This window comes from Piliocolobus tephrosceles, unplaced genomic scaffold, assembly GCF_002776525.5.
Source record: "Piliocolobus tephrosceles isolate RC106 unplaced genomic scaffold, ASM277652v3 unscaffolded_20, whole genome shotgun sequence".
NCBI classification, from domain to species: domain Eukaryota; kingdom Metazoa; phylum Chordata; class Mammalia; order Primates; family Cercopithecidae; genus Piliocolobus; species Piliocolobus tephrosceles.
Genome location: NW_022302087.1, coordinates 3615623 through 3642663, shown reverse-complemented (window position 1 = coordinate 3642663; position 27041 = coordinate 3615623). Strand labels below are relative to the sequence as shown.

The following is a 27041-nucleotide window of genomic DNA, read 5'->3' as shown; positions in this document are numbered from 1 at the left end:
TAAGTTTAAGGTGGAGAGAGCGAGGCTGAGGGTGGTGGTGGAGGGAGGGGAGGAGGAAGGCCTTGGCCGTTTAAAGTCTTATTTCTGAAGGTAAGTTACGGCTTTGCCTGGTCGCGATGACAGAAAACTTGCAGATCCTTTATCCGAGGATGGGGTCGATGCCTCTAGAAAGAGCTCCCCAGCCCTCTTAAGCCACACTCATGTTACACTGTTATTTGCTGCGATCCGGGTCGCTAGTAAATTACAGAAATCAGACTCGAGGTTTCTTTTCCTCCTCCACCTCGTCTCGCTCACTCACCCTCAGAAATTTATTATCATATTTTATTTATTTTTTGGTATTGTATGAAACTTAACGTAACTGAGACCGAACCCGAGTCCTGTAATTTACAAGGACCCTGAATCCCAGAATCTGGAACACGTTTATGTGTGAAATAGCCGCGATCATTTCTGCTAAATGAGGAAGGTAAAACGAAACGATGCAAAAAGCTAAGACACAACATGTACGACAGAGGGGGGGGGGAGAGGGAGAGACAGAGAGAAGCTATTTTTTGCTTTCCTTTCTGTAGGAAGGAAAATAAAGCGTGCATTCCCCTTCCTTCCCGGTGTGTAGGGTCTAGTCAATATTTTAACTGTCTGTGGACAAATTAGTCCAGGTGGATCTTGTTGAAAAGTTTCGCGAGGTGGGGTGGAGGTGGGGGGGGGGCGAAGGGGAAGGTGGGTGGAGGTTGTGGGGGATGGGGACGGAGCGAGCTCTGCCTCTGCTAATGGTCATTGGCCTGGGGCTTTGAAACCATTGCCTGTCCTGCTAATGACACGTCCAGTTCTCTTCTCCCGGCCGCGGACGCCGGGCTGCCGTTCCCGGGGTGGCTGACTGGGACTGGGGTACTTTACCCGCGCGGGGAGGGGCGTTCTTCGCTATCTCCTGGGGTTGCCCACTCGCGGCGTGGGGGCCCTCACGCTGCCCCCCGCCCCTGCGCGCCGCCGCCACCTCTGCTCGCGCGACTTTTGTAGGCAGCCGGCGGCCGAGGGGCGCGGGGGGTCCCCAGCGCGGACGTCCCCGCGCGGCCACCCCGCGTCCGGCCCCACGCGCTCTGCGCCGCGCGGTCCAAGCCCGGAATGGCAGCGCCGGGCCGGGCGCTGGCGGTGCCTCCCTGGGGGGCAGCGGAGGCAGAGGCAGTGGCGGCGGGATCTTCGCCGGGGCCCGCGGGAGGAGGAGGAGGAGGAGGAGAAGGAGGAGGGGAAGAAGGAGGAAGAGGAGGAGAGGGAGGCGTTTTCTGCCCAGACCGCCGCCAGTTCGAGCAGGCACGGGCACGGGGACACCCCACTCGTTGCTCCTCCGTTATGGAAAGGTGTTTAGCAGACTTTTACGCCCGGAGTGTGGTATTTGCACTTCATTTTTCCTCCCCCCTCTTTCCCAAAGCAAGATGGACTCTATTCCCTTTCTCTTTCTCCCTCTGCCTCTGCCTCTGTCTTGTCAGCCTTTAAGATCGACATTTTGTACTAAGATGCAAACTTGATGGTGACCAGCAACAAAGCCGGGGTGGGATCCCTCGCTCTCTTCCTCCCTCCTTGTTTCCTAGCTCCCCCCACCCCGACCTCGCAGACCTGGTGGCCCTGCACTTGCCGCTGTGGGCTTTGGCGAATGTGTTTTCCCCGGTTGGTTCCTATCTCCAATCTGGGGATTGTGACCCGGACTGGGTGTTTGGGAGACGGCTGTGGCCGCCCAGGTCTGAAAGGCTGAGGGCTTCGATACCTGGACCCGCTGCCGCCGCCGTGGCACCTCCCGCCGGCTCCTGGGCAAGGCGAGGCTTGGGCTGCCTATCGATCCCTATGATTTGGTTACTGGTGTATTTGTCCTGGGGGTGGTGATCACTTGTGCAAGTTGATGAATGATCGCGGTGTGGGTTTTGCGTTTGCAGAATGGATCAACTTTCTGCTTTGTACATATGGGGAGTAGGAAGCGAGGGTGCTGGAGATACCCTAGAATGCCAGTTGGGCTGTCCCCCAGCCTCTGCCCTTTGAATACGGGGAGCTTCTTTGCCTTCTGTTCCCTCAGTTCTCCAGTGTGGGGGGGTGGTAGAGAAAGGGGAGGGGTTAGTGGGAGCTGGACTCCTGGGTTTTGGTACCCTTTCTTCCTAGATGTTACAGGACTTGGGACTGTACTATTGTAAAGCCCTACCATACTGATGATGTACCTTTATTTGATACTTTATAGGTCACTATCATATGACAAAGGCTTTGCTGCAGTTCAGCAGTTCATCTTCCTCCCTGTGTACTTTCCATTCGCCTTCCTGGGTAAGTATGCAAACTCTTCATACAGGGAAGCTGGATGACAATTAGTAATGACATAAGGGTCTTTATCGTTCACATAGGAAGATGCTTTATTGGGGTTACAGCACCCCAGAAACCTTGTCTCACTTGAGTTTCCCACAGTATAAGTCAGTTTATAATTCTTAGTGTTTAGAATTCAGCTGTGAGTTATTATTAAGATAGTAAATGTTCATTTTGTGTTTATCTACAAGTAATTGTCGTTTCAAAACTTATTTTCAAATAGGCATTTTAATTTATAATGAAATTTTACATAGCTTTGAAGGTCTAGTAAATTTAATGCTAGACAATACTATAGGAAGATTGCAGTGTATGAGTGGAGAGAATTATTAAAAACCCAAGGAAGCATTGTGCAGAAGGCCTCTCTAATTATAGTGACTGGCATTTGCTTACTCTCTCTCAAGTTCTCTATCTTGAGTAACCTGTGGTGTTTGTAACAGTTACTTTTGGGGTGGGGAAAGGTGGGGTCGGTAGTGTAGTAAATCTAGTGTTTAGGGCACTAGTTTGATTCAGAATTGATCATAATTTCTTGCAAAACTTACATGTTTGGAGAAATTAGGAACAATTCGGTAGCCTGTAAATCTAATAAACAATGACTGAGATCTGTCGTTAAGTGCCTTTTTCAGATATATGACTCCCAAGTAGAAAAATCTGCAAAATATGTGTGGGACAGTAAGTGTGTGGAAAATTTGTGAGAGGTAACAGTGTGGATAAGAACTGAGGGTTTATAGAGCATTTGAAAGCAGCACAATGAGCCTAATCTGCAGAAAACCACCTTGTAAGTTTGCCCCTCCATTGTAAAGGAACACCCCAGGTACTCTGAGTTGTTGATGTTTGGAAACTAGTACTAAATTGTGTAAATCAGCTGTAGTGCTGTGTAATATTACCATAGTGAATTTAGAGATTGTATTTTGTGAATGAAAATGAACTTACTTTTTCATGAAAGAAAATTTGGAGACCTCGTCTATGGCGTTTCCTGGATTGCTGAGATACCGTGTACATTAACAAAATTCTTGTCTTAGTATTAAGGGTATAAAATTGTTGTCTTAGTATTGAGTTAGAGGACTAGACCTTTCTGGTAGTGTCCATCTGGTAACAAAATATACTTTTGTATTATTGAGGACTGTAGATAATCTGTGTAAGTTTTGCATTGAACATTTAGACAATCTAGAGGACTTTAGATAATCTATATATGTTTTTCATCGAACATTTTTTTATGGAATATAAATATTGCATTACTGCTTATAATTAGGCGGTTTGTTCAGTTAACTCAGAATATATCACATACATAGCAGGCCAATCGGAATGGTCAAAATGAGAAGGTTCTGTAAGATGAATTTAGTGCACACTGAAATACATGGATTTCATTGTCTTTGAATTTTTTTTAAAGCTTGTTTGAAAAGTTTCATTTTTGGCAAGAGTATTCAAAATGCATTCCTGATTACTAAAGAACACCACATTTATGCTGCTAAACACATTATTTTGTTCATTGCAACATTTTCATTCATAAAAGTTCATTGCAAACTTTTAATATTACTCCTTTCCCCATGGAAATGTATTTGACCAATTCAAAAATTAATATGAGAGGTTAGTAATGTTGAGAATAAAAGTCTGATAAGTGCTTGTATTTCTTTGAGATATCAAGTGACTGCTTCATTAAAACAATATTTTCAAGAACAGTCTTGGACTTTGAAGTCAGTGAAGTAGTTCTGATAGTGTAAATCTTGTAATAGTGATCTAAAAAAAGTCATTTTGACAGTAAATTGCCAGTTATTGGCATCTAAAATGTATTTATTAGATTTGAGGCTTACTTATCAAAATAAGAATTTAAAGTTTTTGCTTCTCCATTTCCAAGTGTTTCCAAACTTCCCATTTTATTATTCTGCATGTCTCTGTTAGGTTCTGAAAATGAAGCCTTAATTTGCATTTCACATTTAATGCTAGCTATTGAAAAGGTGGCTCATCTATATTGTTTCCTAGTGTTACCTCTTTGGAGGTACTGAGGCAGTTTTAGGAAAAACCTTTCTCTAGAGAGTTAGATACTTGTTAAAATTTGCAATTTTTGAAACATTAAAAAAAGTATCTTGATCTTTGTATCCATTTTTTTTTTTTTAAGTTCAAGGTATATGAGTTTTTTAGATAACTGTGCTTTTAACAGATTTTGAAAGTTGTATATATAGCACCTTTGACCTTTAACCTTATAGATCTGATTTTTATACTTAATCCATTGAAACAGATTCATGTAGACATTGAATTTAGAACATATCTTTGAATGAAAATGAGGATGCACATATGATTATGATTGGCCTCTGCTGTAAGTAACTATGTAGTTGATAAGTTTTCTGTATGTTGTAAAAATAAAGAATAGGTCTGAAGATGTGCAACTCATGAAAATCTAACTCAGTAGCTAAAATATTTATAAAGCCATACTTTTCAGTAAAATTACAGGCAATTTCTAATTATTAGTCATTAGCCTATTAACAGTATATGTTTTCCTACATTTCATAAAGAACATGGGTAAAAGCAAGGGCTACATTTTTAAGTAGATCTTGTCATGAATTTCAATTACTTTTATATTAAAAATCTTTAATAGAAATAATAAAGGCTTCATCTCTCTATACTACTGAAAAAAAAACTTTGAGAACAGTTCCATTAGAGATGGGCCTTTTTGCTGTACTACAGGAAGTCCCTGAAATCATTATTAGTGTCTTACAAAAGTATATGAAGTGTTTACAATTGTTACATCAGATGCTCCAAATCACTAAATATAGGCATTAATTTTAACATATTACATTACCACCAACGTGGCATACCTGTGCTTTAAGATTTAACCTTAAGCAGGTGCTTAACTTAAGAGGAAGATGCTTTTCTTGAACTTGTACCTTGAAGTCCATCTCATTATTTAACATTTCACCATTGAGGGTACCTTTTGAAATGGGCCTGAGTGGTATCTCTCCCGTATTTTTTGTCAGATTCCTTGTTGTCACTATGAAATGAAAACAAACTCAACTTTACTAAAGACATTGTAATCTTACTGCTTTGTTTTTATCATGTGTCTCAGGGAAATCAGAGGCAGGCAGTCCTCAGTACACTAAACAACACTGCTATGAAGGGAATAGGTAAAGAGAAAGACTGAGACTGAATGGAGGCTCTTCCAGCTTGAAGATTCTGTGACTGTCATTCAGTCACTGGGTGTTGTACTACCTCAAGGGCAGTTATCACATACTGTGTCTAATTGTTGATATTTCTGTATTTTAAGTTATACCTGTGGAAAGCACTTTTTGATTACAACTTTGCTCAAAGTTCACATGTGATATTATCCTTTAGAAGGCAATTATATTTCCTTGAAATGCCAGTACATCATTTTAAAACTATACAGATATACCCAGAAAATCCTCATGTATTAATGGGGATTGTTTTCATTTTTTTTTTTCCTTTCAAGGAAACAGGTAAGAACTGAAATAAGTGCCAATTATGTGAGAGAATGCAAAAGAAGCAAGCCAGTAAAGAATTTCATCTAAAAGTATATACAAATAGAAGATGAGAGAATGAAAGACTTAAAAGATTAAATATAGACCATGAAACACTGGTATTACCAAATGTACCAAAATATAAACTTAATAAGTTAAAATATGTAAGTCAGTTTGAGAATCTAGGTAGTGAAATAACTTCAGATAATGAGAAGGTTTGTATAAAATACGAAGTAACAGCTAGGTGTGGTGACTCACACCTGTAATCCTAGCACTTTGGGAGGCGGAGGCCAGTGGATCACCTGAGGTCAGAAGTTTGAGACCAGCCTGGCCAACATGGTGAAACCTTGTCTTTACTAAAAATACAAAAATTAGCCAGGTGTAGTGGTGGGCACCTGTAATCCCAGCTACTTGGGAGGCTGAGGCAGGAGAATCCCTTGAACCTAGGAGGCAGAAGTTGCAATGAGCTGAGATTGTGCTACAGCACTCCAGCCTGGGCGACAGGGCAAGACTCTGTCTCCAAAACAAAATGAAATAAAAAACAAAACAAAAAAACCCCCACAAAGTAACAATTAATGAGAATGAATTGGATTTTATGAAATCTTAAAAAAATTAAAAATATTTAAAAATGTTCATTAAATAATTATAGCAATAGTTAAACATGGTCCTCCGATGAAAAGTTCAGGGAATAAAACAGAAACTCCTGGAGCGGAATAACTGAACTCCTAAAAGCAACATACAAGGTTGCATCTTTTGTAATAGGAATAATTAAAAGGCCAATAACTTACTTTAAAGGAGAAATAAGTATGGGGATAAAAATTATTCAAAACAGCTGTATTTCTTAAATACTTTTGACTGAGATATAGTATAAAAAATACATTTAACATCCCAATCCACATAAAAGAACTGAAACAAGTTTCTTGAAACAGGACAAAGTGCAGTGCCCTCTGATATTTTCTGTTCCCAACTGATCTTTATAAATCCAGTATGTTTCAAGCCATTTTATTAAACAAAAAATACTAGATATTATCTACTAAATTGATTTAATGACTTATAGTTTGAAAAACACTGGCCTAGAGTACTTGCTTGCTTTCTTAGAAATGGAGGTCTCTAGGCCTCATCCTTTGGTATTCTCATTCAGTGTTTCTGGGGTGGTGCCACGGAATTTAGATTTTAGCACATATAGCAGGTGATTCTAAAGCAAGTAGGAAGTCCTCCGACTGACTGAGAAAGCTTGATATGAAGGACAGATGGCTCAAGACTGGATAGGAGTCATGTTCGGAATGTGGGGCTGAAGTTCATTGACTTATAAGGGGTCTTCCATCTTCACCATTCTTTGGCTGTATTTCAGTGTGTCTGCAATACTGAGAAGGTGTTCATCACCCTCTGTAGATGCTCCTGTAGTAGAAGTTGTAGTACAAGGAACAGAGGCCTTGCCACTAAAGAGCTCTGGGTTCCACTCCTGCTGCATCTATTGCTTATTAGCTGGGGGACTCTGAGCATGTTACCTCACATCCCTTAAACTTTCATTCTCATATGTGCACAATGGATATGGTAATATTTACCATGCAATAATACAGGGATTACATAAGATGGTGATGAATGTAGGACCCTTATTCACAGTTAGCTCTCAATATATAGTCTCTGTTTTTATAATTACATCTCATCTCACCCCATCCTCCACTGTTTGAAATTTCTGAAAGCCTTTTAGTTTTTTTTTTTTTTTTTTTGTCTCTAAAACGATTCTCACCTCTAGTTATCGTGAAAAATTGGTATGTTTTTAACTAGACATGAGATGCTGGACAAGTAATTTGTTAGGGAAGGAAATAGTAAGAGTAACCAGAAGGAGAAAAGCCAAGCACAGCTGAGGCATGCCACGGTTAAGTACGGTGCTCCTTCAGGGTTGAGGAATGATTTTCCCACCTCTTTGGAAAGGTAGAGTATGGGACTAGAAAACAGCTCTTTTCATATTTCAAAGTAGTTAGTTGTCAGCACGGGGCATTCTCTCTGGTGACTGATAGATATTAGAATATCTTAGAGTATCAGTTCTCAAACTTTCTTCCATCAAGACACATGTGTAATCCCAGCCCTTTGGGAGGCTGAGGAAGGAGGATTGCTTGAGCTTAGGAGTTTAAGACCAACCTGGGCAACATAGTGAGACCTTGCCTCTACTAAAAAGAAAAATAAATTAGCTGGGGGTGGTGGTGTGTACCTATAGTCCTAGCTACTCGGAGGCTGAGGCAGGAGGATCACTTGAGCCCACACAGTCAAGGCTGCAGTGAGCTGTGATCATGCCACTGCACTCCAGGCTGGGTGAAAGAGCAAGGTCCTGTCTCAAAAAAACCAAAACAAAAACACGTGACCAATGTTCACATATGAGACATTATGATTTCCCCTGGTTAACAGATAGGTAAATTATGCTGTGGGTTTTATAGGTAGTTCACAGTGTGATAAAGCCACTCCTTTTTAAGAAAAAGTCAAGAAATCATGTCAAATTGCAAGCAAGAGTGGTGTTATCTTAATGAAAACTTTGAATATACTTAATATACACATGGAAAATTGTAAATTGTGGTACTTCAATTGTTCTAATTGGGGCACTCCTCATAAACAATTAAAACTTACCCTTGTGTCAAGGCATGGGGATTGGGAAGTGTTACATAGGTAGTGCTTAGCAAATTGCATTTCACCAAATAGGCATTTGAAAACAGGGGCAAGCTAAGGAGAAGATAAATGGGGAATACTTTAAATCCCTGAAATCTCAAACAATGTGAAAACCAAAAGCTAGGGAAATGTAAAGAAAGCACAGAAGACTACAGGTATCAGGATTTTTGGACGGTACTGTCTTACTCAAATATACGTTGATACAAAAATTTGTTGAAGTAGTCTCAACAATCATTAAATTTGTTTGAATAAATTAAAATTAAGTGACTCTGGTATTTCCTAATTTTTAAGGTTATATTTGCCAGAAACATCTTCCCACTTTGCTAAATTTTAATTTGCCATACACTTTTCATCTCCAGTAAATTAATAAGCTCTGTATATTTTGAAAACGCCTTTGTTCTTTGATGTAGTAGTATTGGAAATAGATTCACAATCTTTTATCTAAAAAGCTTGAAAAACTAAAAGTTTTTTTTTTTTTTTTCCTTTCAAAAGTGTGACATCAAAACTCATTTGGTACCAAAACCTAACCCAGACTGTCATGGGATTGTTTAAAGTAGTTTTCAAGCCCGCTTAGAATATTCACATATTTTGCTGGAAATATTAATATTGATTCATTGTGTGGTATTATCCTAGATCTAACTAGGAATGTTATGTAATATGTGCTATAGGTACCATTTTGCCTTTTTAAACCCCACAAAATTCTGAATCCTGAAGCATATCAGGACCTAAGGGTTTTAAATAAGGGATTGTGATCCTATTGCATTAACTTCCTTGGTTGGTAGAGTGGAATTCTCTGATATTACTAACCACTTAACCTAGTGAAAAATTATTTTGCTAACTTTGATCACTGATCATTGAACAATTTAAGTTCCTTGCCAGCTAACAAATGATGAAAGATTTTTTAACGTTATATATTACCTCAATCAAACTGTCTGCTGAAATCCTGTGGCTCCAAATGTACAGGTGTAAGGCATGAGGATATAGTCAGGTAAGGAAACTGGTAGTCATTGACATCATTTGTACCGTCTAAGTTGAGCCAAGTTAAAGGCTTCTAGGTAAGGAAAGCTTAAACCCATGCAGAACCTGGTTAGTTCACATTTCATTGAACCTTTTATGTTCCCTTTTGATGTGATGATTCCTTTGTTGTTGTTTTTAGTTTTATTAAACAGACACACACTAAAATCTGCATAACATTTGAAACCTGTACCATGTTGAAAAATGTTTCATATGTAATGTTGAATGAAATTCAGGCTACTTTCATTAATGGTTTATTGTTATTAGAGGTTTTATTTCCTTTATTATATTGCTACCTGCCCATTTTTTTTTCCATCAGGAAAATAAAAATAGGAAGTGTTTTCTGTGATTTAGTCTGTTCTCGGGTGAGAATGTTTTTAGGTTATATTGTTTTATAGAGGTTCTAGATACCTTTATTTTCAATAATTAATTATGAAATGTTCAGATCTTGCCTTTTAATTTCCTATAAAACTACTTTAGAAAAATGATAAATATGTCATGGGGAAGAGTCTATATGGCACTCTAGGAACAAAGTAGTAACTTTATCTGGTTTGTTATGGTAAGACTTAATTCAGTCTTCATTTGATATAGACTGGAACTGTTAATGCTAAAGAATTGTTTATTGATAGGACTTTCATTATTTATCTACATGACTACATTCCTTGGTGTAGGAAAGCCACAGATTAAGTAATTCAGAGGGAGTCTTATTAGCAATGCTGATTCTTTTAATATTAAATATGCTGACTTGTTTTTCAGCTTTTGGTGCACCTCTCAAAACTCACCCAAGTGTAGAGTTCTCATGGACTGCAGAGGGAATGTGGTGGAGCATGGAACAAAATGAGAAAATAATTCTTTACATCCAGCTGTCAGACTTTGATTATCTTTTGAGTTACTGAAATTATCATTTTCTTCCCTTCCAGGTTTCCCTTCCTTCCTTTTCCTCCCTCCTTCTCTTCTCCTTCCTCTCTCTCATCTCTTTTTTTCTCTCCCAGTCTATTATATTTGGTAATATGCATCTGTGATACTGCATAAAAATATTTTAGAATAGGGAATAGGGAGTTGAGTTTTCCTTTTTTAAAACACCTTTGTTTGAGTTTAAAGATCGATTTGTAGTTTTTGAATCCTTTTGGTATTTATGACTACCTATATAAAAATTGTTGATAAATGAGCTTCAGACTTATACACATCTCTACATATGAAAGTATCAGTTAGGAAGGGATTATAAGAAACCTTTAGCAGGGCTCTGTGAAATAAAGGCACCTGTTGTTTTTATGAAATAATGGAAATAAACTCCTTATCCAAACATTTTCAGTTTCAGGTTGATAGAACGACTACATAGTTTCATTTAAACTTCAGGAAAGTTGAATGCAGTTTTTAGAAGTTTCCCAAAGAGTATTTTACACTGGGAGAAAGGGAGAAAGATAATCTGGACTAAGGCCTGCCTTATGAGGCTCAGTTTTGTTTTTATTACTTTATTTTTCACAACTTTCTGATGATAAATACTCAATTTTAATGACAAGGAAACTAAAACTCAGGTTGAATAACTTGTCTGAGGTCGCACAGCTAGTAAGTGATCACGCCAGGCTTAGACTGCCTGTCTGCAGTGCCACAATCTCCTGAGGCTTTTTCTGTATTTACCTGCCATTAGGGCTACATTCCAAGAAGTTAAAAATGAAAGGTTTGGGACAACTTTTAGTTAAGAATTCTCCCCAGTTTTTTTTTTCTCCTAGAAGAGAAGTCTTCGTTTTCAAGTAATAAGATTGAAACTCTGTACTTTATCACTTGTAAGGAAAGTTACGTGAAAAATTCTCTGACCTGGGGCTTGTAAATTTTCATCTGTAAGATCATTGTCAAAGACTAAACGTTTGTTTATAAACTTAGTATATATTTGATGTTTAGTCAGTTTTGTTTCTAGTTGGTATATCTAGTATAGAAATGTCTATGGCAGCTGTTATTTTTAATATTTATTAATTCCTCTGGTATATCAGTAGAAATTATTTGTTCTTTAATGAGAAGTTGAGTCTTCCTAGCTGAATGTATCATTTGTGCTCTGGTCCTTTTTTTTTTTTTTTTGAGACAGAGTCTTACTCTGTTGCCCAGGCTGGAGTGCAGTGACACAGTCTCTGCTCACTGCAACCTCTGCCTTCTTGGTTCAAGCAATTCTTGTGCCTCAGCATCCCAAGTAGCTGGGATTACAGGTGCGGGTCACCACGTCTGCCTAATTTTCGTATTAATATTTTTAGTAGAGACAAGATTTTGCCCTTTTGGCCAGGCAGGTCTTCAACTCCTGGCCTCAAGTGATCAACCTGCCTCAGCCTCCCAAAGTGCTGGGATTACAGGCGTGAGCCACCACGCCCAGCCTGTGCTCTGTGTTTTTAAATACTTAATCAGTGAATATATTTTACTAAAGGAATTAACAGTATAACATACGTAGTGTTGTAAAATGGTTACTTCTGACATTTGCTTTGAAAGACAATTCCATATTAGTGGAAAAATTAATAAGCAGATTCATGGCCTTCACTTCAGAGTGCCTGATCAAACATGAATCAGATATAGGATCAGTCAGCAGTTCTAATTCATCAGTTTAGGAAGTGATTTAAGGGTGCTTTTAATTTCACCTAAGGAACTGATTTCTGCTGTGCTAAGTGGAAGAGATTTCATAAATTATACTTTTGTATATGAGTAGCCGAACATTTTGAAAATACAGCATAACATGTTGCTTTTTTGTACTAAGAGCCCTATTCATCTGAAATTAAAATCTTTTATCTTTGCAAATTCAGCAAAGTGAGAGCCTAATTCAGATATGGAAGATTAAAAGTTTGTCTTTTTTTTAAACTGGCTTCTTTTCCCCTGATCCATTAAACATGGAAATAGGGTGTCTATTTTAGCAAAGTAGCTTTTGTGGATCATGATCTTACTAAGAATGTGCTCTTCTTGCATTGTTTTAGCTGAATAACGCTTTTCCGAAGGTGCTGGTCTTCCGTTTTTGTGTTTCATTCCCCCCCAGAAAAACACCATTCACATTGGTTGGTAAACTGAAATTAGTTTAAACTTTATGTCATTTGACACCTTTCTTTCTGCTTTTCTTGGGTGATATTTGAAGAACATTTTCCAAATTAAATAATTAGGTCAAGTGTTGGTGAGGCTAGGGTAGCAGAAACTATTACCAATTTTTTTTGGCTTTCATCGATTGAGTGCCTACAGAATGTTGGTGCTTGACGTAGACTTTGGAGATATAAAGATGAATACGGAACAACCCTTGTCCTCAAAGCAAACATGTTCTACTGGCTGGAAAAGGCTAGTTGATGTAAATATCTATCATATAAATTAATCTGTGCTAATTGTTTTAATAGATATGGTATGAAATAGTGCTGAGTAAATATCTGAAAAACTGGCCAGTTCCAGCATAGGAGGTAGACCTTGAAATATGGGACGAGTTTCTTACTGTGGCATTGTGTTTGCCCATTAAGTTTGTAAAACTAATTTGGCCTAAGCATTATAGTGAATTTTTAAAAATCAGACTTCCAACAATAATTTCATTTTTATTTAAATAGTAGTTCATCCTTTTGGCTTCTGATATTTTAAAAGGCCACTGACATTTTTTGGATAAAGCTTTAAACTTATATTAAAATTATATTTCAGTGAAGTGTTTTGGACTTCCTTTTTATTTATTGCTGTTAACATCACAATGTGTAAAGACAACATGATTGATTGAACCAATGAGAATTGTTCAGCTATATAACATCCGAAAGAGCATTGTACACATACCAAATAATGTTAAAAGCACACTTAATAGATAGTAAGTTTAAGCTAGATGTACAGGGGTCCAAACCATATGCCAATAAAAATATTACAAACTACTATAGCTGATACTTTTAGTTAAATAAATTATACTAATTGGGAGTATATTAATAAGAGTTATCGCCCAACATGGGATTCCAAAAAGGTGAAAATGTGTTTTCCTATCTTGAGGACTAATAGATTACAAATTATGCTCAAAGCTTCCATCAAGCAGTTTTTAGGTTTTCCAGGATGTCTTCAGCCTGTGCTTACAGTTGTGTTTTGTCTTGTGGTTTAGTAAGCCATGGCCTGGAGAACACCCATGAGTTTGATCAGTCTTCTCTTTTATGCATAGTGATCTAGATCTGGTCTTTCATTCATGACTTTTGTGTTTGTTATACCTCAGAATGTATGTGTTTTCACTCAGTTTTATTTGTGGCCCTTAGTTGACTGGTCACTTCTGGACATCAGCCCGGTTTAGATTAAAACTTTGTTTCTGAAATATTGTGTTCAGTGTTCCAGATGCCAGTGTGCTTTAATAACAAATACATTCATATGTGAAATCATAAAGAAGAAGCTGACCTGGGAAGAATTTTTTCAAAGCTCACATCAGTAATAACTCCAATGTTTACATTAAAGCAGCAAAGAGAAACAGAGACACATGGAATAGTAACTGTGAGTCTTCCTTCCGTTCTTTGTCTTGGGGCTGTTTGACATCATGGAAGCACAACCATTCCCATCTTGTTATGTACCGGTCTTCATGGTAATAAGAACTTCTTTTTAAGTTTTGCATGTGGACATGCGTTCTTATCTCATTGGGTGTAATACATGCTTAGACCCAGAGAACATGTTCAGGTTATCATAAGACTAGGGTTTTTTTTTTATATTAATAATTTGCTACAGATAATCTCTGCATGAGTGATGCAAATTCGTACAAATTTTTTTGTAGTTTTCCAAAAGTCAGTCTTGAGGAATGGGATCACACATGAGCACAGAGTTACACATTTGAGGACCTGGTCTCACGTATATGGTGATGTGTTTACTGCATAAGGAACTGTGATCATGAATCAGTTGCTGTTTCTTTTTCTTTAATTTTTTAAAAATATGACCTTATATGGTCATTTCTCATCTATATATTTCAAAAACAGCTAGATGGCTTTTAAGTCTAGTATATCTTAAGAATTAGGATGATCTGTACTTTTCTTCATTAAATAGATGTTTTTCTGAAAAGTTTTGACTTAGTTTTTCAAATAGAACTATATTTTTTTGATATGCTATAATTTTAGAATGCCTCATATTTATTTTTAATTGATCTTCAATTAGCAGTGGCTGTTGGTTTTACAGATGGAGGCTTTTATGTTTCCAGGTCTCTATATTAAGTAATCAATGGTCTATAAAGTATACATAAAAGAGCTTTGAAAAGGATCACAGGAACACAGTAGAACACAGTACTAATCATTGTGTGAAGAGGAATAATCTTTTTTTTTTTTTGAGGCAGGGTCTTACTTTGTTGTCCCAGCTAGAGTGCAGTGGTGTAATCATAGCTCAGTGTATCCTCAGACTCCTGAGCTCAAGTGATCCTCTTGCCTTAGCTTCCAAGCTGGGACCACAGGAACATGTCACCACACCTGGCCAATTTTTTTTTTTTTTTTTTTTGAAACGGAGTCTTGCTCTGTCACCCAGGCTGGAGTGCAGTGGCCGGATCTCAGCTCACTGCAAGCTCTGCCTCCCGGGTTTACGCCACTCTCCTGCCTCAGCCTCCTGAGTATCAGCTGGAACTACAGGCGACCGCCACCTCACCCGGCTAGTTTTTTTTGTATTTTTTTAGTAGAGACAGGGTTTCACCATGTTAGCCAGGATGGTCTGCATCTCCTGACCTTGTGATCCGCCCGTCTCGGCCTCCCAAAGTGCTGGGATTACAGGTGTGAGCCACCGCGCCCGGCCCAATTTTTATTATTTGTTATTTTTTAGTAGAGATGGGGTCTCTCACCATGTTGCTCAGGCTGGTCTTCAACTCCTGGGCTCAAGTGATCCTCCTTCCTCGGCCCCTCAAAGTGCTGAGATTACGGGTGTGAGGCACTGCACCTGTCTGGAAGCAGTGCTTAGTAAAGCAATAATGTTGCTTTATCATAATGTCCTTTATCGTAACTGTTTGGTAATTCTGGGTACAATATATTGAATTATCTTTATTTTTTGCAAGATATAATTATTGAGGACCCATAATATATAAAGCTGGGTTAGGAATTCTGGAGCTTGCAGAATAAAAAAGGCAGCAGCTCTGGTCTCAGGATATTTCTAGTATAGTAGTGACATACATATACCAAATGTGAAATAGAAAGTAAACATGCCATAATATCCGTGAGTTGCAGGGATGATGAGTATAGGGTGATGGGTGATTAGGGAGGGACAATTGGGATGGAATTGAACTTTGAACTTTGGTTGTATAGCTAGATGTCTAGGAATCCTTGCAAAATGCTTGCTTAATCTATCAGAGAGAAAGTGGACCAGTGGAGGGCCCAGGCTAACCCCACCTGGGCCAAACAACTCGCCCCAAATGTGTGATTATCCAAGTCAGTGACCCTCCAGACTTTTAAAATGCTGTTCCCTTCAGTGGAAGAATTTGAGCATGTGTTCCTTGATATGTCTACATTTCTTTATAAATTATATATACTAGGCTATTAATATAGTATGTGTATATCGAAATATAAATGACTTAGAAATTGAAAAAGATAAGATAAATTGAATATAAATAAAAGTTTAATATTTTCCTGTCACTCACTCCAAGTGGACTGTCTTGTTCATGTTTTTGGTGTTCGAGAATCTCACTTTGGAGACCACTGGTCATTATTGAGCAGTGTCACACCAAGTTTAGGTAAGTTTCATGAGACCTGGGACTTAGTTTTGTTCGCTGCTTTATCTCTAGCACCTAGGACATGGTAAAAGCTCAACAGATACTATTAAATGAGTATGTAGAATTAGGCTGGTTGATAAGGGATGAGAGCAGTCTAGCTCAGTGTGGGGATCTGGTAAGAACTGGGACAATTTTTGTTCACTGTTTTATCTCCTATGCCTAGAAAAGTACCTGCCAAATAGTAGAGACTCAGGATATAGTAGTTGGACAGTGTTTATGTAGTTCAGTATGAGGGATCTGGCTGAGGCCATAGATTTATAGACATGAAAAGTTAAGTTCTAGAAGCTCCCCTAAAGCAGTACAGCATGTAGAGGTAGACTAACTATGGGTAGGCAGAAAGATACAGCCCATGGGGGTCAAAGTGTTAGCAAGAACATTTCTGAGGAGTGGCTTTGGTGACCTCATATCTTAAGGCAAAAACTGTGACCATCTTAAGCAATAAGATCAGGATCTTAATCATGTTTGTATCCCAAGTCCTAGGATGCAGTGTGGTAGGTATCTAATAAATTTTTTTGTTGAATCGAATTACTCTGTTTTATATTAATGCTATGTACTGGGTATAGGAGGCCCTGAGCCTACTAGAATGGATCAGCATCAAGATCAGAGGCCTGTAAATGAATCCTGTTTTGAATGAAGCAAAGCCAGTGATTCTGGAATTATATGTAAAAAATTATTTTAAGCCCTGCCTGTATAGAGGTACTCTAGTGACCAAAATTGCCAAATCACATTATGTGTATATTTCTTTAAAGGTTGCTATTAACGTACTTTTATTAACATATTACCCTTTAAGAATGTGAAGATTATGATTGAATTATTTCATGTATGCTGCTATCCTGTTCCTTCTTCCCTCATCACTGAAGTTGGGATATGGCCTGGAGCACCCCAACCTGTACTATTAAAATTAGTACTGAATTTATTTATAAATATATAAAACAAGGTAGTTTATGTATTTGCTCCTTTTTTTGGAATTTTTTTTACTGAGATTTCCTTTTTAAAATGATGGTAAAAATTCTTATTTTATGGTCATAAAATAAATCTGTCATGCACATACTTGAGCATCATCAGAGTTGGGGAGAACAAATGTTTCCTCCCTGAGAAGTATGTTTCTCCTTTAGAGGCTGGCCACGTGAAAGCATGCCTCGTTGGCTCTCTTATGCTTGTTATTGCAACTTAGACTTTACATTGTGATTTCACTGACGTTGCTTTGTTTGCTCTGTATAACCATGTTCTGAGGTAGGTAGTAGGGTGTCATTATTCCCATTTTACAGATGAAGGAACAGGCTCAAAGTTGTTAAGTGACTTAACCTAGGATATTGAGTTTGCAGTGGCTCCCGTGCGACCAGTACTCATATATTCTGACCATTCGTCTAGAGAGCTGTCCCCTGTGCAGTGCAAAATTTATCTTTTTGAGCTAAAATTTGTTTGTTCTTTTACTTAATTTCAATCTGATAACTTATTACAAATATTTGGAATAGCAGTGGTGAAGAAAATCCCGCGCTAATTTTGTTCATGCCCTGTGGGCTACAAAATATCAGTTAAGGTCCATTTAGGGCCTTAAATTTTGGGGATACTTAAATTTATTTGTGCATTTAAATAAGTGTACTAAAATTATGTAGACAGACTGTCCATTTGACTTAACTTTTTTCACAACTTGTGATGGCAAATTAAATGTATAGGGACAATATACTGACAAATAATGAACTTTTAGGTGTATATTGGAATTTGTAAGTGAGATTTGGATTATATTTAGATTATGTTAATCCCCCCCCATGAGACATATTTCTGAAGTTACAATGAAAATTAATTAGAAAATATAATTTGATAGTCAAATACCTGAGCTACTCCCATTTCTGTAACATGTTCATATTGTAACTTGATATTAACTGATGTTTTTAAAGAAGTATAAGCAAGTTCAATAATTTTTTTTTTTTTTTTTAAGAGATGGAGTCTGGCTCTGTCACCCAGGCTGGCGTGTGTCAGTGTGATTATAGCTCACTACAGCCTTAAACTCCTGGACTCAAGTGATCCTCCTGCCTCAGCCTCCCGAGCAGTTGGGCTACAGGTGTTTGTCACCACAAGTGGATAGTTTTTCTTTTTAAACTTAAAATGCTTTTTAGTTTGGCACTCTGTAGAAGAGGAGGTTCCAGAGGCCAGTAAGAGAACCTCTGCCAACTATAAAAGAGAAGATACTTCTATCTACAAGTTATTTCAGGATCAATTAGTCAATTAATATTTTGTATAATAGAAAGATTTTATTTGTTAGGACTTTATCTTAAAGCTCCCCAAGAATAAAAAGGCCTAGTCATTGTTATACTGTGGGAGAATGATAGAAGATTGATTACGTTAGAACTCCAGAACTTTTTTTATTTAAAAGATTTAAGGTTTGACAAAAAAGCAGTTAATTTTAGAATGCTTATTTCTATGGATTCTCATTACTTCAACTCAATTTTCATCATTTGTCTTTGAGTACACTAACTTTGGAACATAGTGTAATATTAATGGCTACAGAAGAGGTTTGTCGAAGCATTGTAATTTGAAAGAACAGCATATGTTTATTGAAGAGAGCATATAGAGATGGAAGTGGTTAGAAAGTATGAACTTTCTTTAGTTTGGCTTTTCGTATAAAGTGGAGTGTGAAAACAAAAGTCATAAAGACAGTTCAGCAGAGTTCCCCTTCACCCTGTTTTTACGCAGTGATGTAAACCATGAATTTAATCTTCCCACCCTCTTTTCTACCATGCAGCGACCCTGTGAAGTAGGAACTACTATCTCCACTTTAGATGAGGTACTGAGTCTCAGAGGCTCAGCAACTTGCCCAAGGTTGTTCTTCTGGTAAATGATGTTGCTGGCATTCCATCCCAGTTCATTCTGTCTACTGGAGGCCATGCTTATAATCACTCACTCCCCTGTCGTGCCTCCTAGGCTTCCAACATGGCATTCATACCACTCCACAGCGCATGGGCCAGTCTAGGCTCCCACTGAACTTTTTAATGCCTGTAGCGTAAGGCATGGCTTTCCAGCCCAGGGTAAAAGAGCTTTTTCTCTATTTGTGTTTCTGCATTGTTAAGCTAGATGTCATACACACAGTTGCTCCTCAGTAATTTATTTCTTAACTCATTCTAAACATATGGTAAACTTCTAAAGTTAAAAAAAGTTAGTGATATATTGAGATGAAATATCTGTGATTAAGGAAAATGAACGTCATGTCACAATACGAAAAAGAAAATAGGTTTGGATTCGGATAACTTAAATCCAAGGAGAATTATATTTTAGCTTTAAAAGGGATTCCACAGATGATCTTGGAGCATTATAATCTATCATTATAAATTTGAAGAAAGGAAGGCCCAGAGTAAGGAACTAGGACCCAGGCCATTTGAGTGGCAGAGCTGGAACTGAGATGTAAGACTTCTGGCTTGGTGTTTTGCTGTAGAAATCTGTTTCGCTCCAAAATGATGTAAAAAACACATTTAGCCAATTGATGACACCATCTTCACAGCAGGAATAGGTGAACAATTTGTTGTTATTGTTTATAAATGGTTAAAAATTAAACCAAAATGTTATTTATTGTTAGAATGAAACTATAGGTAATACATTATACATGTCAACTTTGAAGTTATTATGTTACTAGTTCTATTTTATTTAGCGGTATAACATGATTTTAGTAGTTAACAGATAATAAACTGTATGTGGCTTCGGTTTAGCTCCCTGTGTCTTGTGAAAACAGAGCAAGAATTTGCAAAACAATAACACATTGTTAAATGGCATACCAGTTTATCAAATGTCCTAAGTTTATTACAGTCTGATTTTAGGGAAAACCATTCCAGCTTCACAACAGCTCATCCTAATCTTAAGCAAAAGAGTCTTTAAAAGCCATTTCAGGGCTGTTAGATTTTGTTCTGTCCATGAAAGCATAAACTGCTCATAGCTGTTGATCAGGAGAAACAAAGTTTGTAAAGCCATAACAGATTTAGTTGTGAAAGAGTCATTTAACTGATTTGTGTACTGCGACGCCTCATGGTGGCTGTATTAAGAAACTACTGTAGTGAAATATTGCGACCACATACCTTGTCACTCGGACTGAATTCATTTACATGTATGCAGACTAAACATTAATAAGTTAAAATTCCAAATACTATTTTTAAGGTTAGTATATTTGTAAGTTTTATTTGGGAGAAAATATCCTTTGTCCTGCAGTTCAGGGAGGAAACTTGGTATGCCTTATCAGAGTTCTGCTCCTGGGAGTTCACCTGGGGAACGACCATCATTCAGCCCTGAACTTCCAGAAAATACTAGCCAGGTGATCTGGGCAGCTGCGACTCTATTCTGCTCCTTTGTGTAAATGAGAAAAAAGTTACCCCTTTTTGTGATACTTTATTTCTAAGTGTTGGAAAATTGTCATAATAGATTGATTTTGTTAGAACAAAACACTTTACTGCATTTTCAAATGTCATCACAGAGATACAGATCTGTGCTTGCTGATGTGAATGGCATCTCTTAGAGTTCTACATAGCATGACTTCCACAGATGTATACAGAGACCCTGCAGCCAGTTATATCCTGGGAAATCATGTCTTTAGGCATGAGATGTTAAAACATCACATCTGGAAACCTATACATATTATATATTTATTGAATGTAAAGTGCTAGTTATTTGTCAAATTGTTACTTTAAAAGTTGTAAACATAATAGAAGCCTGGCACAGTGGCTCACACCTATAATCCCAGCACTTTGGGAAGGCCAAGGCAGGCGGATCACTTGAGGCCAGGAGTTCAAGACCAGCCTGGCCAACACAGCGAAACCCCATCTCTATGAGAAATAAAAAATTTGACCGGGCGCAGTCGCTCACGCCTGTAGTCCCAGTACTTTGGGAGGCCAAGGCGGGTGGATCATGAGGTCGGGAGATCGAGACCATCCTGGCTAACACGGTGAAACCCTGTCTCTACTAAAAATACAAAAAAAGAAAAAAAAGCTAGCCAGGCATGATGGCGGGGAGACTGAGGCAGGAGAATGGCGTGAATCCGGGAGGCGGAGCTTGCAATGAGCCGAGATCTGCCATTGTACTCCAGCCTGGGCAACAGAGCGAGACTCCATCTCAAAAAAAAAATAAATAGAAAAATTTTTTTTAACAAGGTAATAGAAATTAAGAGAATACGTTATAGAGACATTTATTTACCTCTGCAGTTTATTGACAAAAAGCTTTATATTCCATTACGTATCTCTTGGCCCAACCAATTTAATACATTTTCAAAGTTAGTCTGTCTTTTAGAGTTTCATTAAAGAAGAAAATTTTCTGACCTTTATTAAAAAGCTTTTCTTTATTAGATGTATACAGTAATAAATGCAAAATGACTTTAAGCATCTACCCCTTTTATCCATCATTAAAAGTTAATTGTCACATCATGTAAGTGCAACTTGATGGGATTTTTAGCATACCAAAAATTGGCAATCTCTGATGAGGAAAGTGGGCTCTGTGAGGACTCAAGTTAAGACAATGAAAGGAAAAATGAAACTTTTATAAATCTTAAGTGGCAGCTAAATGGAAATAAAAGCTTTTAATTTTTGTAGGAGAGTGGTGATAGCAGATCAGTACCTTATGTTTTGTTGGAAACCGAAGTTTTCAGAATGCACTTGTATGACTTCTAGGGTGGTGGTTTGGGCCACTGAAGACTGTACAGGGTTGGTTCCTTATGTTTGGAAAGACTGTACTACCTTCTTTATCTTTGTGCTTTCCATGGAATTATTTTCTTAACAAGAGCAGTAATGACCTTTCTTACTCCTCCTTAAGGAATGGCAGTTGGTGGGATATTCAGTAGGAAATCCATTACCTTGTTTGTGGCTTGGGTAGTTTGTGGTGCTCCCCTGGTCCAGTCTGGGTCTTGCTCAGTAGGTAGTGATGATGCATTAAGTGGATAAAACCACAGTCATGCTGGGGCTTTCATTTGGCTCAGTGACATGGTTATAAAACACAGGGTTCCAAACAAAGATTTTTGAAATGGTGCTCTTTTACTAATCCTCCTCACAGTTTGGTAGAAAGGGCACTAAAATGTTGCTGGTTTGTAAAAAGTAGAGTGCTTGTTTATCATAGCTCAAAGGTGCTAATTGTTTCTAGCAGGAGTATTACACATGAAACCTCAAGGTCATGCTTAACCCACTGGCTACTGAACAGTTTGACTGCACTGTAATACCCAACTTGTCCCAAGCTTTCATGCGGCTTCCTAGCTTGGACTCATTAGGTAATGTTAATTTGTTTGAATCAGCACACTCTTCTGTGTCTTCTGAAGATCTAAGACCTGGGAACTACTGACCATCCATACCTTCATTCCTTAACTCCTAAGACTGTGCCAAGATGTTACTTCTTCTCTAGTCACTCCTGCCTATAAATTATTTGTAATTTTGTTTTATTAGTGTCATAAATCTAGGAAATTTTAGTTTGGGCAGCTTAAGGACCATAGTTTTTATGGCCCATTATCAGAACACTGGTTATTTACTTACTTTTGGTGACATAAAACCCAGATTTTTTAGATTCCATGATACACAGAACCACATGATTAAATCAGTTGTTATTATGTAGTTATAGTGACAAATCTTTTTAGGGATGCATCACCTTATCTTACACGAGACAGATAATTTTTGTAAGAAACTTGTATCAGAAACATGTAGACTGTCTTGAATTTTTATTACTTTCTTTGTTGTTTATCGAAAGGGTTGGGACTTCTGAGTTAAATAATTTAAAAAATTATACTTTACTGTTATGAAAATCCATGTTAATCCAAGAAGAAAATTTCTGTTAAATGCCTTTTTGATTTAAAATGTGTGAATTAGATATTTCATCATGATTTGGGACCTGAAAAACTATCTTATTTCTTTATAAATGTAATATAGTTATTGTACCTGAAAGTAATACATGGTTCCTTTATCCTCTCTACTACTGCTGTATTTTCAGAAGGAAAAGCAATTATATTGATTTGCTGAGTAACTTTTTACTCAACCAGTTTCTGTTATAGTATATTAACATAACTGTTCTGTTAGTTTATTTATTCTGATTTGTGGGCAATGAATATTTTAGGTAAACTTTATAATGTTCAAAGTAGTTTGAAAGATTAATCAATGCTTATTTCCTTGCTTTACAAATGTATAAGAGCTGTTCAAGTAACAGTTATCTAAACAAGTTGTTTTATAATGAGATAGTATTAGAGAAATATTTCCCTAGACAACATGAAATAAAACTCAAACATTCTCAGTTTTTTTGTTTATGAATATTTATAGCTTTGAATCTTAGCTGTAGTCAGGATGATGGCATAAATTGTAATTATACTACAGAACTATAAGAAAAATTTGAAAGAATTGATGATGGCTCTAAAACAGTATCTTTAATAAGCTAATGGTATTGGTGACCATTCAGTAAATATCTGCTCAGTAAATGAAATTATTGAACTTCATCTTATTTGTGTAAGTGATTATTGTGCCCTCCATGACTTCACAGTACCTAGTTCAATACCTATTAAGTAAATGAGCATTCATGAATGAAGAAATGTAAGGCTGAATTTAGAATTTTGCAAGCTTTTTTGACATACAGCTTTAAGATCTGATCAGATCTCTCACAGATTCCTGTGAAACCTATCCCAGTTGGTCTTCTTTTTTTATATTTGTTCTACCCTTCAATAAATGAATAAAATATGATATTAAATATAATATGTACTTACTACTTGTTGTATACCCAGCAGTCTTCTGTGTACTTTCAGATGTCTCACTTTAAAGATTATAACAAATATTAGTGGTAGATGTAATTTATCCAACCCCCAATTTCTTGTTTCCTCCACTCCCCCACCTCACTCTGCGCTGCTTCCTTCCCCTCCCCTTCTTCTCTCCCTTCTGTTGATCTTATTCATTTCTCTGTTCTTTGACAAGTTTTGAGACTGAGACTTCGAGAAGTTGAGTAGCTTAGGTGGAATCACACAGGAGGACCAAAGCCAACTCCTTTTCCACTTCCATCACGTATCTATGGACTCTGACACCTAGACTCTTTAATTGCTGATTCCTGGAATGGTTGCTTGTCTTTGTCATTTGTATGGTTTCTTTCTCATGATATAAAATGCAATTCTGGGCTCAGCTACACTCTCAGAGCCTAATTAAGTTGGTCTTTTAAATAACTACCTGGGAGGCAGGCATCGAGGTTTGGACGTATGATTGTGTGTCAGACAACTCCTGTTTGAATGTCATTTGTACCACTTCTTAACTGTGTCAATATGGGCAAGGCACTTAACCTCTTGTGTTCTAGTTTCCTCATCCATAAACGAGGAAAATAATTGTTACCTTTTAGAGTCATTTTGAAAACTAAAAAGATATTACCTATGTAAAGCTACTTACTAGTCATAAATTTATACTCTTGCAAAAAACACTTTTGCCTTTGTTGTTAGATGTGTTTTGCCTATCTATGTTTATGTGTGTGTTCCATTTGTCTATTTATAAGCATAATATGTGGTCTTATAATTTATAAATAAAAAAAAGATGCAGAAAACAGGAGGTTTTTGGGAGAGATCCTAATAATGGTTAGTAGTATACATTTAAAGACAAAGCAGAATATTGTTTAAATAGTTTCACTGTGGAAAGCAGTTCGGAGATTTCTCAAAGAATTTAAAATAGAACTGCCATTTGACCCAGCGGTCTACTACTGGGTATATACACAAAGAAAAGTAATTCGTTTTGTCAAAAAGACACGGGCTGATACGTTCATTCCAGTTCTGTTTATAATAGCAAAGACATGGAATCAACCTAGGTGCCCATCAACAGTGGATTGGATACAGAAAATGTGGTACATAGTCACTGTGGAATACTATGCAGCCATAAAAAAGAACAAAATCATGTCCTTTGCGGCAACATTGACGCAACTGGAGAACATTATCCTAAACAAATTAACGTAAGAACAGAAAACCAAATACCGCATTCTCTCAGTTATAAGTGGGAGCTAAACATTGACTACACCGTAGACATAAAGATGGGAACAGCAAACACTGGGGACTACTAGATGGGGACAGGAGGGAGGGGAGCATGGGCTGAAAAACTAACTATTGGGTATGCTCATCACCTGGGTGACAGGACCATCCGTATCTCAAACCTCAGCATCATGCGACATACCCATGTAACAACCGTGCACTTCTATTCCCTGAAACAAAAATTTTAAAAAATAGAATATGAAAAATAAATAGTAAAAGAATTGTATTTATTCAACAAACATTTATCAAGCTTTTACTCAATAAATGGGGTAGCTCCATTCTAGTTCCTGGGACTACAGTAATAAGACCATTAAAAATGCTACCTTTATGAAGTATACTTTTTAGTGGGGAAAAACAGAACATAAAATACGCTGTATGGTACATATTATTAGATGGTGATATAGGAAAAATAAAGCAAGGGAAGGAGGGAGAGGGGAGGTTGCACTCTCTAGACTGTGGTTTGTGATGAGATAGGGATAATACTCTCAGGAATTATACAAGTCCAGGATAGGTGTGTGCAAAGATGGTGAACAGTGTGCTGACCTTAGGGATCCCCGTCCTCTTCCAAGACCTGCACATCTTTTCTGCACCATTTTTAGAGTAGCTCTGGCAGACTTGGAGACATTCCTGTTCAGCATGAAAGGTTGTACAGAAGTTTGTACCTGGTGGCAGACTTTTGGGAATCCACTGTTATGCTTGGAAGAGGATGCCTGGTACTCTGGATGGCTTTCTCTGTAGTTGGCAGAATTAGGGGCAAGCCATGTGCATTCCTTGCAGCTGAAGTACTGATTCATACTTCTCTTAAGAATTTTCCTTGAAATTCCTGATAGCAGTCAGGTGAGCTAGTAAGTGGGCGTTTTGGACTGAGAAAATGTGTCTTAAGTAAGTGTGCTTCTTTTTTTTTTTTTTAAATACTGAATGGAAGGAAAGGTGCATTTAAATTTTAAAATAACTCTCAAGGAGCCAGGACAAGGGAGAAGAGCTAATATTAATTTTCTAAAATTCTTATGGGAATAAATACATTCTTTTCCTCCACCCTCATACATTCATTTATAGATTATTAATTTTTTCAGCATATATTTATTGAACATCTCCTATATTCTAGGCACTGTGAATGTTACAAAGTAGATAAGGATAGGTAAGATATATGCTCACAAGGAGTGTATACAACAGGAAGGGAGAGGAAGAAGTACAGAAATAACTTTCTAATGAGACCTTAATGAAATAACACAAGGGGAATAATCTAGCACATGCCTGGGTATAGTAGATGCTCGATACCAAGAGTGAACACCTGTGTTGACTCTTGGATTAAAGTGATTAGTCACTCTGGAGAGGTACAGACAATGTAGTCAGATGAGGGATCAGTAACTTTTGATGCTATTGTTGGGGAAGTCCTCATGGAAACTTGAAATGGGACTTGGAGTTGAATGGGATTTGGGCACATCCACCTGAGCATGGGGAGATCACCTTATTTGGCTTTGTATTTTTAGCAAGTGGTACAGAATAAGTTGGAAATAATTTTTTTTAGATGAAGAAATAAGGGGAAAGAACAATTTTGGTGAGGGGTAAACTGCAAGCAATGGCATGCCAGAGATTGGAAAGTACAAGAGTTTAGGGACTCCAGCAGTGATTCAGTTCAGCTGAAGAAAGAGTAATTACAAAGGAAATGTGTCTTCTATGTAAGATCAGGGTCAGATCCTGCGGAGGTCATAGTTGCCAGGCCAATCATGTAGGATCTAAAGCAGGCTTGGTAGCCAACACTGGTGACATCGGAGCAGGGTATGGGTGGCAGGAGCCTCAGATGAGGAGACTATTACAGCATCAGAGCTGGAAGTAATTACTCATCTACGGTGGCCATAGGGACTATAGAGACCTGGATAGAGGC

At 37.7% G+C, this 27041-nt stretch overlaps 1 protein-coding gene across 9 annotated transcripts in view; it reads left to right on the top strand.

The window, feature by feature from the left end:
- LOC113225265 (HMG box transcription factor BBX) overlaps positions 1–27041 on the top strand; it is a 271898-nt gene that overhangs the window by 1167 nt on the left and 243690 nt on the right. For all 9 annotated transcript variants that reach the window (XM_026456848.2, XM_026456866.2, XM_026456862.2 and 6 more), the window contains exon 2: positions 2216–2295. The gene's annotated coding sequence lies outside the window, so the exon portion shown is untranslated. The remainder of the gene's footprint in view (positions 1–2215; positions 2296–27041) is intronic.